Consider the following 15,861-nt stretch of genomic DNA (forward strand, 5'->3'; position numbering starts at 1 on the left):
CCCCAGCGCAGGAAGGACATGGACCTGTTGGAGAGAGTCCAGAGGAGGTCACAAAGATGTTCTGAGGGCTGGAGCTCCTCTGCTATGGAGACATGTGGGAGAGCTGGGAATGTTCAGCCTGAAGAGGAGAAAATTCCAAGCAGAGCTTTCAGTACCTAAAGGTGTCCTATAAGAAAGATGGGGACAGACTTTTTTAACAGGGCCTGTGCAATAGGACAAGGTGTAATTGTTTTAAACTCAAAAAGGATGGATCTGGACTAGAAATAAGGAAGACATTGTTAATGACAAGGACAGCGAAACACTGGCACAGGTTGCCCAGAGAGATGGTAGATATTCAAGTCAGGTTGGATGGGGCTCTGAGCAGCCTGATCTAGTTGAAGATGCCCCTGCTCATTGCTAGGGGGTTGGACCAGATGGCTTTTAAAAGTCCTTCCCAATCCAAACTGTTCTAAGGGAAAAAAAAAACCTGCCAGTCTACAGGTATCAGCATTACCTGTGACAATGAAAAAGAGATTGAATTGTCACTTGCTATTTGTAACAAGGTATCCTCTTTGCCAGATTTCTATACACCGTCAACACACACCAGAGTTGTACTCTGCCTAAATACTTGATCCAGACTAATTGGCAACAATGGAAAAACTAAGCAGGCTTTGACAGCACAGCAGAAGTACCCAATAATCCTTCCTGACATCAGTACGGCCTTCTAACTGAATACAACTGCCAAGGGTAAATTTTGGGGGCAAATCCTCCCCCAGACGGTCAGAGAAGAGTGGGAGCTACAAATCACACTAGTCCCTGTGGCCTCAGCCCTTTTTTTTTGCTCTGGAAAAAAATCAAACTCAGCATCTCTGTCTTTCAGCTCTTTCACCTCCCCACTGAAACTGCCAATAAATTGGCTTATTGCAATTCTGCCTGTGTACAACAGCAAGGCCTCAAGAAACCCCTTGCATTTGTCTCCCAGAAAACACGTATGTACTCAGCAGCTCTTTTCACATCAGTAACTGTACGAGAATAACTCGTTTTTGTTCAGCCAACTGGTTGAATGGAGGTTCATCAGGGTGAAAACTCACAGTTACTTAATAACCTCTCTAGGGTCTGAAGGTCATTGTCTTTTCCTATCTCAGTATCTTTAAAATCCTCTACAATGTATGTAAGCTTGAATTCTCATACCACTAGGAAAGCAAAGCTGAGGTTTAGGGAGACCAACTTAAAATGAGAGATGAATACACCAGAAATTCTATTCTGCTGTTGAAAGCACACTGACCTTGAGGCTCCCAATAATGTTCAGAATTAGCTTGTCAGCAGCCCGGAGATCCAATCTCAGTTTTCATGGAACTGTTCCCAGAGCAGGTAGATAATGCCCAATCTTTAGAGTAATTATGTCTCAAGTTTAACAAACCAGCAGGAAAAAAAAAAATTAAAAAAAGACACACCAAAGGGCCTATTCACTCAACAGTGGCTTACATGAATCAGCCAAGCATGTGAAGATCTATTTTTCTTTTTTGGGTGACATAAATGTTGCACTGTAAAGGGCAAGAATACAACCTGACAGTAGATTAGGTGGGTTCAGCATGGCCAGAATGAATTATTTCGGCCCAGTCACAAATCCACTTTGAACATCAGAGTTTAGAATTTGATTCAAGTATCAAGGTCAGATTTGATTAGCAGAGATCACGAAAAGGAGAACTATTGGGGGAAAAAGAAAAAAAAAATCTAATGAAAAATGTACACTATCTCAGTAGCTCAAGAAAAGCAAATTCCCTTAAGCCAGTGTAACACATGCTGCACATTTCTAATCCTTGAAAGAAAAACTAGATGCTTCAGGGTTTATTTAGACAAAATTTAAACCTCCTCAAACAAAAAGCTACAGCATAGGCTTGGCTCATATGAAACAGGCATAAGGACCCACCATAAGCATAGACTTGGGTCGTGCTATTTCTTGCTGTTCCCACTTGGCATAATTAGAAATACTGTTACCGAGAATAATTAAAACCACAGAATTCACACCAGCAAATACCAATGCAAAATAGCAGCAGAAACAAACTGGGTCAAAACTGCAGCCTGAGTGCATTTGTTTCTATCCGTAATAACTGTTATTATTATGGCAACATGTATTGAGGATATAAAACCAAAATCCTCTCCCAAGAAATGACTCACTGTCTTCACTCCCAACTATCTGCAAGATTCCTTAGAAAGTATTTGAGATACTCAATGCACAAGTCTCTTTCATCTCAAAAAGCTGTCAGACCCTGCAGAGCTGCAGGAGATTGCTTCACCAGAACCTCACACCTCTCCCTGCACCTCCTGAGAGCCCTGCAGCTCTGTAGCAGAGAAAACACCTCTGAGCTTCAGGTTAGGCTCCCAGGATTTCTGAGCCTCATGACAAAGATGGAAATTTCTGAACATTAAAAGGCAAGACAAAGGAACTGTGGTTCTGAGCCAACACCTATTGCACTCCAGTGGAAAGCTCTGCATTAACTTTCTTCAGGGTTCACCTTTCTGCACTCTTTTCCAGGATTATTACAGACATACAGGACTAAGAGCTACCATGTTTCATCACTATCTCTACAACAGTCACTTATAATGGAGTCAGTGTTCCAAATGCAGTTCCTGGGATACATCCCTAGAAATACAATGTTTTTTCTTAGGCTTCATCAGGTCTACTGATGTTTTATTTGCACAGACCCAGGGTTCACACCGTGGCTCCAATCATGCCCAAATGGCCTCCATCATTTGACATTTCTTTCATTTAGTGCAGGGCATCTACTTAACCCCTGGAGAAGTCACACTGAGTATTTAAAAAAAAAAAAAATAGTATTTATCTCTCAATTTGGGCATGAAGTATAATGTTCAAGAGCCAAAGGAATTACACTGCATGTGCACAGAAAGCAGATTAATACAGCATCTGAATTTGCCTCTGGTTACAGCACCCAGAACACCTACTGCTCAAGGCTGTCTTACACACTTAATATTCTCAAGAATATAATTCCTTGAAGGTGGAAAATAATTCACATTTTAGCCTAGATGGACTTCAGCGACTTTCTACCAGACAGGTATCTATCTTCACAGGTTTGATATCAGTTCTAAGTACTGTAAAATAAGGAGTATTCAAGTCTTGCTTAGTCTTGACATTCTCAAAAATAACACTGAAAAAAAAAAAATAAAAAATAAGCAGTCAAAGAGAAAACACCAGAAGTAGCCATGTTTTTTATCCATTCCCTATTTTTTATTTTTTACTCGAATACATGGGCCAAATCCTGCAAACCATCTTTATGGCCATCTCTTCAATTCACAGAACTCCATGTCAGCTGCAGCAATTGAAAATGTGACTGAGAATAGAGCTGGTTTAAGGCCAGCCAAGTTGATATTTCATGTAATCTTTCACAGTGATGAGATCATATTCTACTACCAAGCTAACAGGATAATCAAGATAAGTCCCAGTTTTAGAGGAGCCATGACTGACACATTCCTTCCATCTGCCTTAAAGGCACAATCCTGCTTCTACAGCAATCAAGTGTCCCATGTTTTTTCTATCATTCAATGGATTTTAGGGGGAAAACCCCTTATTTTGACATTACATACAAAAATAGAAGAACTAGCTAATTTCATAAATAGAATATTGTTAAAATCTCAGGTAAGGTTTTAGCTTGTGTAAATTTTGTTAATTTCCACAGTGGCCCACAGTCTGCTAAACCCTGAGGACGTGGCTGCCTCAATATCCAGGAAAGGATTTTGATGAGCAGCTCCTTTCCTGTCTTCTGCAGAAGGTTCTGCTCAGACAACCCCTGAAGAACTGACACTGCAGACATTTGTGCCTGGCTTGAGACTGCTCTACCCAGTTTCACACAAGCACATTTAGTTGTCAATCTGCAAACAGCCAAATGTGTTTGTAATTAACAGAGTCCTTCATTTACTGTATATAAATCAGGGAACGGGAAAGATACTGTTAAATGAAGACAGCTATCAAAGGAATTACTTTGCTTCCAATTAGGTTCATAAGGCAAAAGCCTTTTCAATGACCAGTTTCCGTTGGATCTAACAAGATGCTCTCATTTGTTTTGCAGGGGTCCAAAGATTAGCCCTTCATTAGGGCAAAGTTAAGTGAAATGGCTAATTTAAAACTCATTCCCCTACCCCACAGATTTTTGTCTTCCTTTTAACTGAGAGGATTTGCTCGTAGGTCATTTATCTTCTCTGACAGATGCTGCCATTTAGCTCTGATCACTTTGGAAAGTGCACACACACTCAAAAGCAAAAGATTTCAAGGAAATTCTATGTCATGGAAACAAGAAAAAAAATGAGTTTCATAATGGTGGTTTTTTTCTAAGACATTATCCTGCCACAGTAATTAGCCAGCTATATTCTGCTTGTTACAAACTCTCCTTCATTTTCCTTTTTCCCCTGTCTGCTTTATATTTCAGACATAACACTTATAACTAAGCAATCACTCCAACAGGCACAGTCAGTATGTGACAGAGTAGATAGATTTCCAAAAAGCTCTTATAAAGCACTCTGGAAATTCAGGTAGGTAGCCTTGACACACAACAAACTTTCCTTTCAAAAACTATTAAATAAAATAATTTCAAGTGAAAAACAGTAACTCTCACCATTTGTGGCCCGTAGCAAAATATTTTTTTCAGTTGAGAGAGCTCTTTTTTTTTTTTTTTTTTTTTGTGCAAACCATTATTTCAGAAAGTTTCAATAAGGAAGAAAACAACTACTTCCATAATCATATACGAAGGAAAAGCTTCCCTGCCCTCATTGGGCACACAAATTGCTTCCTCCCTCCCAGACTTGTCCCACTTCATCTTCACTCCCTGGTTCCAAAGGTTAAAACCTGGGTGCTCTGGGAAACCTCTGTAGAGGCAGCAGCTACGCTCAGGCAGGTGGAAAAAAGAAGGATCCTTCTCCAGTTCTTGGGCACCCTTGCAGGTAAGCTCTGCTGTTACTGCATGAATGAGCACAGCCAGTGCCATTGGGTCACTCTCACCACACAATAGCACACAGTGATCACACATTACCTCTCTTTGAGCTTTGACACAGAGAGTTTCTCCCTTACCCAAAGGAAAGGTGAGCAGCAAGTCACCGATGCTGGTTTCACAGCCACGTACTGTTGGATCAAATCCCCATTTGTTGTGCTCCTTTGCCACCCCTTTTCTCAAGGCTGTGTCTCTCACACAGCTGTTCCACATTGACTTGGGGAATTCATTTGGAGACTCAGGGAAGCAATAGCTCGGCAATTCCAGCACTGCAAAGGCAAAGCTGAAATGCCTTTACACAGCACCTGCTGAGGGGACCTTTTACTGCTTTCATAATATGGAACAGGAATTTGGCCTCAAGGGGAGGATCTCGCTATACACATGCAAAACCCCAGGTTCTGCCTCATTATAGTTATTGGCCTCCCAATTAACTTGCTTCCTGTGAGAGCTGGGAGGAAGGCATTTTGCTCACTGAGATTTCAAGCTCTACAGTTTGTGAAGTCTTTTGCCTTAAGGACTGTGTATATCCCTAATTGGCATTTGTCACTAGCAATTCAAAGTACTTTTCCTAGGCCACTTTCTATACACAGCATCACAACCACTTTTTACAGACAGGTAAACTGAGGCACGGGCCAGGACATCTCACCATGATAGTGCAGCATGTTCATAATCTAGCCCTCAGGATTCAAGGCACTGAGTGCAATCTGCCTCAGCTTCTCTAACTATTCAGGTATCAGATAACTATTTGTACATGGCTTTAATAAGGAGTGTCAGAAGCACCCATTCCTGGAAATGTTCTCTGTTTGAGAAATAACTGGGATGCCCAGTCCCCTGTGAGTTTAATCTAGGTCATCTAAAATGTCTTTCTGGTACATCACTTAGACTCATCCATTGGCAATAGCATCTGCAACAATAGGATATTTCCCTTGTAATTACATTAACAAACGTAAAAATGCCTAAAATAAAAGTTATCCTCTAAATAAGCTGTGTAATGCTTGCAGACTACTTAATATAAGCAGCATCTGTGATGCAGCACATACCTACAAAGTGTTAAAGCAGTGCTACTGTAGTAAAACTGTCAGCCTTGATTATTTAAAAGGTGTCTACCTGCAGGCTTTGCTTTCATTCCCTGTTGTTGTTAGTACATCCCACATGTCTGACCAGACTGGCCAATGCTCTGTTCATATTACACTTGGCCCCTGTTCCTCATTTATCAGCCACAGAGACAAAAGCTTGGCTTCCCCTTTCTGAACAACAAAGATTTATTCTTGATGGCATACCTCTGCAGTCAAATAAAATCCTTGTATGCATTTCTCAACAAATCCACACCAATGCCATAAACTGACATGAGTGTTACAGCCAAGACAATGACTACTTGTTCTGATAAAAGATGGGGATCATGCAAGTGCTGCAGTTGATTTTAACATATAATAGAGTTGACATTGCATGAGCCATAGTTTCCAAGATCCCTTGCTCCCTCCTCTCCACCTCCTTCCTTCAAGTTTTTTCAGCTCTATCTGCAGCCCCCATCTCATTCTGCACATCTGCAACTTCCATTTCACCTCATGTCTAGTTCATATTAATTCCTTGCACCACTGAAAACAGGAATACTACCTAGTCAATCACTGCAGCAGAATTTTACAGTTTATGCAGCCTTCACACCATGGCAGAAAAAATGTTTATGTAATATTTGTGTTTCTATAAAACATTAACATGCACGAAGTGATATGGGCTTATTGTACCTGGTGGACATGGGGAGTAAAATACTCCTAAAATGTTCCAGAATCTGTCCTTTCACAACCCCTAAAATAACTGAAAAATTTAAAGGGAGCTCTACCTGATTCAGCAGCTTTTAACAAGAGTTTTTTTAAAGCAAAACATTAAAATAAATACAGTCTAGATTACATTTGATGTGAACCTAGAGGTGAGATTTATATTTCTCATCTGCCCGAATTAGACTAGCCAAAATTTCTATACCATTTTGCATGCCTCGGAGAGACAGAAAGATAAAGATTTAATTTTCTCTGAATGGGCCATTACTAGCTGTGAAATTGCTCGCTGTTATCTACAGCAAAGCTCTTTGTGGTCTAGCTGTATTTGTTCTGCATAATGAACAGAATGCCAGTGGTTTCCATCTCCATACAGCTCCTCACTCCGGGCACTCCACAGACACGGCTGACTACCTTTGCTAGTTAAAAATGGAGTTACCAGAGGCAAAGAAGATTTAGCGGTCAAAACCCAAGTCTGCGGCAGAGTCAAGAATAGAATCTGAAGCTCCTAAACTATTCCCAAAGGCCTGTTTTAACCACTACACAGCACTGTGCTGGCAGGGTGCAACCACAGGTCGAGCTCCGCGCCAAAGGGAGAAGCAGTCTCTGGTGCCGCGAGCTCCACGCGCGGTGCCGAGCATGTGCACACATTTCCTTCCCATCCCCCAAACCTTTACGGAGCTTTTCGAGTGTGTCACAAGAGAACAAATGCCGGAGACATTATCTGCCCATTCCAAGAGTTCAGAGAATGTGTATGACATCATGGGCATGACTCCCCCACTAATCACATTATATGCTGTTTAACTTAACACTGCTAAGCTTTGTCTGATAACATTGTAAATACCATTTTATTGCAAATTAGATTATACAAACCTCCTCAGAGCTTAGGTCAGTTCTTGCGTGAGGTCCTTGCTCCCCCTCCTCTCTACGACCCCAAATTGAATCATTTGGTGCCTAAACCAAGGTGTTTCTACAGAAGGAAGCACGAGAAGAAACAATGGCTAAGTCAGCCCTGTAGATTGCACTAAGTGGACAGAAGACTCCACACATCTGTTCTTTTTCTCTCTCTTCCCTTGGAATAAAATCAATAGGTTTTGTTTTTCCCTTGAAGCTGGCTGGATTTCATTATAATATTCCTGTGAGGTAACATATAGCTGAGACCTACCATTTCCTTCTATCAAGCCTAAACTGAGTTACACCAGTTGGTAGCCACGGTGCTCTTCTCCGGGCCTTAAGGATTCAGATTTGTTTAAAAACCTGCAGAAGTGTTGTTTTATTTTAATTTTTGCATTTGATTTTGATTTTTTTGAAGACAGAACCAGACTCCAACTACACTAAACCATAGCCCCAGCATGATCTTCGAAGTCATTGCCACACTGATGATCCCAGGTTTCTCAGAAGGATAGTTGAATTTTCATATTTTGAGTCATTTAATGCTGAGGGACATATTTGAGAAATTGCTAATCTTTTAGAAAACTTCAGCAGCAGAATTTCCCAACACTACTGCATGAGAAGATGCCCCTCGCATTTCTTCCCCAATTTTATCAAGGTCATAAATATCCCATGCTATTAAAGCAGAGGTTTGAGAATCCAGACTTCTGCTTGTTGCTCAGGATCCTACACATCCTCAGGGTAACTTCCTCTCAGGACATGGAGTTAAGGAATGCTAAGGGAAGTAAACACAATCCAGGTGACTGCTCAGACCAAAGCACAGCTAACAGAGTGCCAGTAAGGCACCGGTTAACTACACTCAAGACAGATCCTCATGCCCTTGAGCAAACCACCTGGCTTCTGCATTCCTGCATGTTTCCATCTGGAGAAAGGCAACAGCAACGCTGCACAAACACAGCAAAGGATGCTGTGAAATAAACATTTTGAGATCTCACATGAAACTCAACCTACCAACACTGTGATTACTAAATACTGCATTTATGAAAGGTTAAGGCTATAGAAACTGGGTTCTGTTAACTCCTGGTTTCTCAGGACAGATTTTAGGGAAATTTGTTATGAAGCTCACTTGGCTCTCCCGAAAACAAACATTTCTGTGGGTTTCAATCTGATGCAAGCAGGACTGTGCTGTCTGTACTCTGTCTTCCCTATACTTTGGCTGTTTGCAGAACTCATCACAAATACACTTTTACAGTGTTCTTCTCAGCCTATTCATTCCTCTCTCCACAGAGATCTATCAATGAAGCATCACAATTTGTGGGTTGCTTGATTGTGGAATTAACATTTCTCTAACCAAGTTTGCAAAGTACCTAGATGCTTTTTTGAAAACAGTAGAATAATGCTGCATTTTAATTACCTGATTCATTAGAGAAAAGAACAAATCTAGTAAGGTATACTGAATTAACATACAGAAAAGAGTAATTAGAGAATAATTATCAAATCAGGTTATTTATGTTTTTTCAAGTTTTTATGTTTTATGGGTTTTTTTTTCTCTTTATAAGCATACTATACAAATTAACTCAGTACTGTACAAAGGAACTTGAGTTATGTTACTCACATGAACAGCAGCAAAGCTGAAAAGCTTCAGGTACCAAAAATGCACAAACTGGAGCCTTTCAGCATAAGTAGGAGAAAGTTTTTTTCGTTTCACTTTATTTTTCCCTTTTTTGTCCCTCTATTCTTTATTTTAGGATGTTCCATCTAATCATCCACTTCTAGAATAACTCTGAGTTCAGATTCCTAACTCCACCTCACACACCAATATATTTCAGTTTTAGTCACCAGTGAGAGAACCAGTGTCATCCCTAAAGAGAGATACAGAGATACTGGGCCAAAACTCTCAAAGCAACTTGACCACAGAAAATTACAGACTCTGTTCCACTGTGTAAATCTGTGCCTCACTCTGAACAGTCACAGCACCAAGAGTTGCCTAAGGCATCGAAGAGACAGTCCCAGGTGAAAAGGTAAGAAAACTCAATGAGTCTTTGTACTGATGTACAGCTATTTTGCAGGGAGAATGAATTTGAGGCAGCAGCACAGATGAAAATAACACAATGATATGAGGATTAACTGATGATCCCCGTAGGTATCACATGGGAAATTGCCAGGCTATTAACTTTGGTATGAAATCCAGGTCATGAACAAGCTTTACTGCAAGAATGAAAGAATAAGTGACATAACTGGTGATCATAACCAAGAGAAATAAATGTTTGACGTCAGGAATGTCAGAGCTCCCTACAGACTCCAAATAGGGTCTGTGATGTGTCTCCTGCTGCTTTATAATCTATAAATGATCTGGAAATGCTGTGGGTAGGTGGCTGATGATACAAAGCCAGTGGGTGTTAAAATAGTAAATTTAACTCAAAGTAAATGGATAAAAAATAATGAATGAGGAAAAGGCCATTCTTGCCATACTTTAAATCCTCTATTACCGGTAATGGAAGAAATCGTGGAGAAGTGGATCATTCTTCAAAAAGAGCAGCACACTGTCAGCCATCAGCATTAGCGGAAATCTATCCTGTTAAGAATTTTTAGAAGAATGAGAACAAAGCAGAAAATGGTATTATTCCTGTGAATAAACCCACAGTATGCCCATCTATTCAATACTAAGCACAGTTCTAGCAATTGTGGAAATACAAAGCCACAGAAAGGGCAAAAAGCACGGTGTACCAAAGCTGCACACAAGGTGCTAGAAAGCCTTAGCACAAGGAAAACCTAAGCAAGCCAGAGCCTTCCAACCTGGAAAACAAGGATAATAACAATTAAGTTCTAGACAAGCTGTTACAGCACAGAAAAGGTAAACAGCAATGATTATTTTAAAGTATTCTTAACAGAAATAATAGGGCACCAACTAAAACTGGCAGGCAGCAAGTGGGTTCAAAAGCAAACAAAAGGAAGTTCATTTTCACACAATGCCTAATGATGTTGTGGAACGCATTGCCACGGGATGTTATGGCAGCCAAAAATACAAGTGGGTTTAAAAAAAAAAAAACTGATTAGACAATTTTATGGAAAAATGTCCATCAAGGAATATCAAAAACAATGATACAGCTGCAGCCTCCAGCTCAGGAAGGTGTCTAAACCAGAAACCACTGGAAGCTGGGAGGGTTTACCAAAGGAAGTATCACTCTATACTTGTCCTGTTTTCCATATACAAGCTATTAGCCATTATCAAGAGGCAGGATATGGGGCTAGACAGACCTTTGCTGTGACTCTAAGGATTTGACTGATACTCACTGATGCAAATATAAACACACACCCTGCCATCATCATGGATAATTCCATAAGAAGCTGCTACAGTTAAAATGTGCACACTAAGAAGAGTAATATCATAAAGCACATTTTTTATTTGAGGAGGACTAGAACCAGTTTTTGTACTTACTGTGTTCCATGTTTTCTAGAGAGGAGCTGCAGTGTTAACCTCCTTTTTATTCCCTAATTACAGCAGAAGAGGCAAGCTCCAATTGAGAACCAGCTCCATGAGTTAGGCCTAATGACTCAGTGGTCCTGTAATTCTAGCCCAAATCCCCAGAGAAAAAGTTACAAGTGGAGACAACAGTATTATGCACCACTTTGCCCCAGTAAAGGAGCCTTCCCCATTCCTCACTTGGAGGTGTATTAACATCCAGCACTTGGAGATGTATTAACATGAATAATTTGAGTCAGGATTCAAACCTGTCCTTAGCCATGCCAAGGAACCTGCAGTTTTCAAATGAGACAGAACCAAGGCAAAACAACACACCTGAGGATCAGCAAAGCTCCCATGTTCATTTGCACATGATGTTCATTTGCACATGTTTGTCCTTCTCTTGTTCCCCTAAAGACTGCCGATTTCAGTTACAACAATCCTCTCCAAATGGGAGTTTTCATGAGTCAGAGTCCAGCCAGAATAGTTCTGCCTTTTACTGTTAATCCATACTGGGATAATTAAAACCAGCATATCCATGTTTGACACCAAACTGTCAATAAGTGGAAAAGTTGGCCACTTCCTCATTTGAAAGTCACATCATTTATTTAGGAATCTCATTCCAAGACGCAAGTAGGCAAGTTCAGAGCTTTATCCTTTAGACCCTTACCTTCATTCTGCTGCGAGTTCTAAATGTGTCAAACCCCCATACTTTTATACTTAGTTCTATACCTTGATGGAGACTCTGTTGCCTTCCAGTAGAAATCCTTCCATAAGGCAAAGCCATGAGATTCCTCAGGTGAAGCACTCAGGTTTGTTACACGCTTGTTAACGCAGTATCCAGCACAAGCAGGGTCTGTGGCCTGGAAGTGGCACCACAAAAGATGATGATAATAATAATAGTAGCTTAAGTAAAACCAATCAGAGATAAAAACCAATAAACCATCTTCTGCTCCCCTTAAGAAAATTTGTTTATTCACCCCCTCACAAAGGAGGTTGCCCTATTTATGTGCCCGGAGAGCTCAGACATTCCTTGCATGTGCAGCACAGATGGTCACCACGCCACAAAAGGCAGAAAGGCTCATAGTGGACGTGTCTGGTTTCTGGATATACAGAAACCTGGTGAGAGCTTCTGCTCCAGCAGGGCTGCTATGCATCCAAAATCCCAGACAAGTACAGAAAGCCATCAATATCCTTTGGACAACATCTCTTAGTGGAAAAGGAGACCATCCAGAGAAAAGGAGCTGCACAGTGACCTTGGTTGTGAGTCCTGATTAATTAGTGTACACAGATTGTTGTGAGATCCCAAGGTGGGAAGTGCTAAGGAAGCAGAAGTATTATTTATTAAAGCTCAAGGCTCTGTTGTTTCTTTATCCTCAGATATTCTTCACGTCTGTTTTTGCATTCATGGCCATTGCTACTTCAAATTATTTCAGCTGTCTTGATCTTTTCTTTACCAAATGGAATAGCCCCAGGCAGAGGATATGCAGTATCTAGTAGCTTGGATACTGAGTTGGCTCACTGCAGTTATTTATCTTATTCTTTTCTAATTTATTTACTGTTCTGATCCCAGTCCTGCTCTTCCTTTAATTTTATAGCCAGATACCAAATGTGGCTACTCTCCATGGCTAGAAATTACTCTGACAGTAAATGCCATTAATATTTTTACTACCTCACTAAATACACTTCCACAGCATGTGGAAGGGATCTGCAATGTCTGTTTTTAGCAAACTGGGTATAAAAATCATTTCTAATTCTTCTGAAAACTGAAAGACAGAGCAGTTTGGCAGTAACTATTTTAGTTCCCAAGGTGGGCAATACAAACTGTAATCAAAAAGTAAACTTGAGGGAACTGAAAATCAACTGAAGCAAAGCAGAACAGAAAGTTAATTTTGTAACACTCTATGTTATGTGACACAAACTGTACATAAGCTTTTGTCCTCCTTTAGGAAATTGCTGAGTGCAGAACTGTGCTCTATGTCATACATGAAAAATCGCTAAACTTGTTTCTGCTTTTGGAGGATTCATTCTAGCTTTCAGTACTTAAAATACATCCCTCTTTTTCTTCAAAAACACAGGGTACAAATCTCTGCTTTTTTTCCTCAGCTTAGTAAAAACATAAATAAACCAGGAAATTAAAGAGAAAAAAAAAAAAAAAAAAAAAAAAAGAGAGAAAGCTACTTTTTCCACATCTCGTTGTGCCTAAATAGAACATGTTGTACCAGCATGTACAATTTCTCAATAAAATATCAGCACACTTCAAAAGCTGACCATAATCAGGAGAGTTAAGTGAGGAATGTCAGCTTGGATGGGGGATTGTGCTGCTTTTGTTATACATTAGTTAAGCATGCAGGTTTGTGGGTTTTTACTTTATCTTGGATTTTACTGTAGTGTAATTGAACTCTGTTACCTTTTCTAGTTTCCTAAGTGTTCCACTAAGTGCTTGTGTGGATTTGGGTTTAAGGATATTGTAGACAGATCCAGAGAAGATTGAAGTCCTCAGCAGAGGCCTCTGCAGAGTTTGGCTAGTCCTCCACTGCAGAAGCTACATCTTCCTCTCGTTTTTTAATCCCCCTGGGATCAGCCCTCAGACATGTGCAGAAATAAGGTTTCAAAAACACGAATTTGGTATAGATCCACAGGCAAACCTCACATCAGAAAAACCAAGTTTCACAGAAGAGTGTCTTTGATTGTAGCAGGATCATACACTTTGCATTAATTTTATGCATTAAATTCACAGCCTTACAGGATTACATCCTTAGCAGTAATTCCAGGTTTGGGGTGTCCTGTCAGCTGTGTCTGGCCCCTCCCCATCTTGGTCATCAGCCATTTTCATCAAAGCACTATTTATTTCCTTCAGTTACCTCATCACACCTGAGTCTTCATATAGATACTACAGCAATAAAACCTTTTTTTTTTTTTTTTTTTTTTTTTTTTTTTGGCAGAGGGATGTTTGAACTCCTCAGACACACAGTGGTATCTCCATGTAACCAAACATGATAAACAAATAGTCAACAAACACACTTTAGTAGATTTTACTACCTCTGAAACAGCCTATATTTCTATAAAAAACATGAATTTAAGCTTCATGTGTCAAGTTCTGCATCAACACCCCTTTTATAGCCACAGCTCTGACAGGAAAAACCACCCCAAACCCCATTTAAAAACCAGACTCCTCTCCCACTGCAGACACACGGGTGGGTGTTTCACATCACAGTATCACAATTTCCTTCACGTCCTCACAAGAGAACAGTGCCTAGGTCTGGGGGAAATGACCTGCAAGCAGGGACCATTTAAACCCTCTCTCCAGGGTGATGTGGGGAGGAGCACCTTACTGAGGGGAAGAGACCTGCTGAGGGGAGACCCACTATGGCGGGAACCCAGCTGAGGGGAGAGGCTTTCCCTCATGGTGGGAACCCACTCAGAAGCAATCCACTGTGAGGGAGACACTGTCCAAGTTGAGAGACCTGCTGAGAGGAGACCCACCACGGCTCTGAGGGGGAATCTATGGTGGGAGAGACACATTCTGAGGGGAGAGACACATTACAGCGAGACTCAGCATGGGACAGACTTGCTGAGGAAGAGACATGCCAAGGGCAGAGACACTCTAATGAGAGACCCACAATGGCGGGAACCCACTGAGAGCATATCCAAGGTGTGGGAGACACTCTCTGAGGAGAGAGACCTGCCATGGCAGGAACCCCCTGAGCAGGAATCCAAGGTGTGGGAGACACTCTCTGAGGGGAGAGACCTGCCATGGCAGGAACCCCCTGAGCAGGAATCCAAGGTGTGGGAGACACTCTCTGAGGGGAGAGACCTGCCATGGCAGGAACCCCCTGAGCAGGAATCCAAGGTGTGGGAGACACTCTCTGAGGGGAGAGACCTGCCATGGCAGGAACCCCCTGAGCAGGAATCCAGTGTGAGGGAGACACACTTGGTGTTGAGAGACCCATTGAGGGGAGACCCAGCATGGGAAAGTCTTGCTGAGGGAAGAGATTCACTGCGGGGAGACTCACAATGGGGGGAACACACTGAGGTGGAGACACTTTCTGAGAGGAGAGACCTGTTGAGGGAAGACCCGCCATGGCGGGAACTCTCTGAGGGAGAATCCACAGTAGGGAAGATACTCTTTGAGGGGAGAGACCCACTATGGCAGGAACCCACTGAGAGCATATCCACAGTAGGGCAGACACTCTCTGAGGAGGAAGACCTGCTCAGGGGTTAGATCTGCCATGTGGTGCTTTCTGAGGAAAGAGACCTGATGAGGGGACAGACCCACTGAGGCGATACCAAGGCGGGAACCCACCAAAGGAAAATCCACTGGAAAGGAGAGACTTTCCCAGGTGACAGACTTGCTAAGTTCTCCTCCACCATGTGGTAGACTTGCTGAGGAGAGACCTACTGAGAGAACTTCTGAGAGAAGCCTTGCTGGGGGAAGACACCGTCTAAGAGGAGAGACACACTGCAGAGAGATCTGCTGAAGTAAGACCAGATTAGGGGAGAAATCCCCTGAGGGAATACCCACGATGGGGGGATGACCCGCTTGGGAAGACACCCCACGGTGCGGATACCCCACGGTGTGGGAGACCCGCTGAGGTGGACATCACCGATGCCTCAGCTCTGCACTCTGATGCCACCCGGAGGAGCCGCTGCAGCAAAGCGGGCTGGTGGCTTGGGGGCAGTTTTGGGTGCTTGCGGTTGTTTGTTTGTGGGGTCCCTGTCCCCTGTCGGGGCATGGCAGCGGGCGCGGGAGACAACT

The 15,861-nt window shown here is 41.9% G+C and overlaps 1 protein-coding gene across 17 annotated transcripts in view; it reads right to left on the reverse strand.

Moving 5' to 3' along the window:
* The window catches only part of ZDHHC15 (zinc finger DHHC-type palmitoyltransferase 15), a 187,035-nt gene that overhangs the window by 169,719 nt on the left and 1,455 nt on the right, over nt 1-15,861 (reverse strand). For 14 of the 17 annotated variants that reach the window (XM_040084172.1, XM_058423264.1, XM_058423266.1 and 11 more), the window contains exon 1: nt 5,060-5,191. The gene's annotated coding sequence lies outside the window, so the exon portion shown is untranslated. Of the gene's footprint in view, nt 1-5,059; nt 5,192-10,128; nt 10,215-10,310; nt 10,404-11,834; nt 11,966-15,861 lie in introns of those variants that run through there. The other 3 variants (XM_058423257.1, XM_058423260.1, XM_058423259.1) reach the window with 3 other exon arrangements.

The sequence above is a fragment of the Hirundo rustica genome, chromosome 21 (genome assembly GCF_015227805.2).
Source record: "Hirundo rustica isolate bHirRus1 chromosome 21, bHirRus1.pri.v3, whole genome shotgun sequence".
In the NCBI taxonomy this organism is placed as follows: Eukaryota; Metazoa; Chordata; class Aves; order Passeriformes; family Hirundinidae; genus Hirundo; species Hirundo rustica.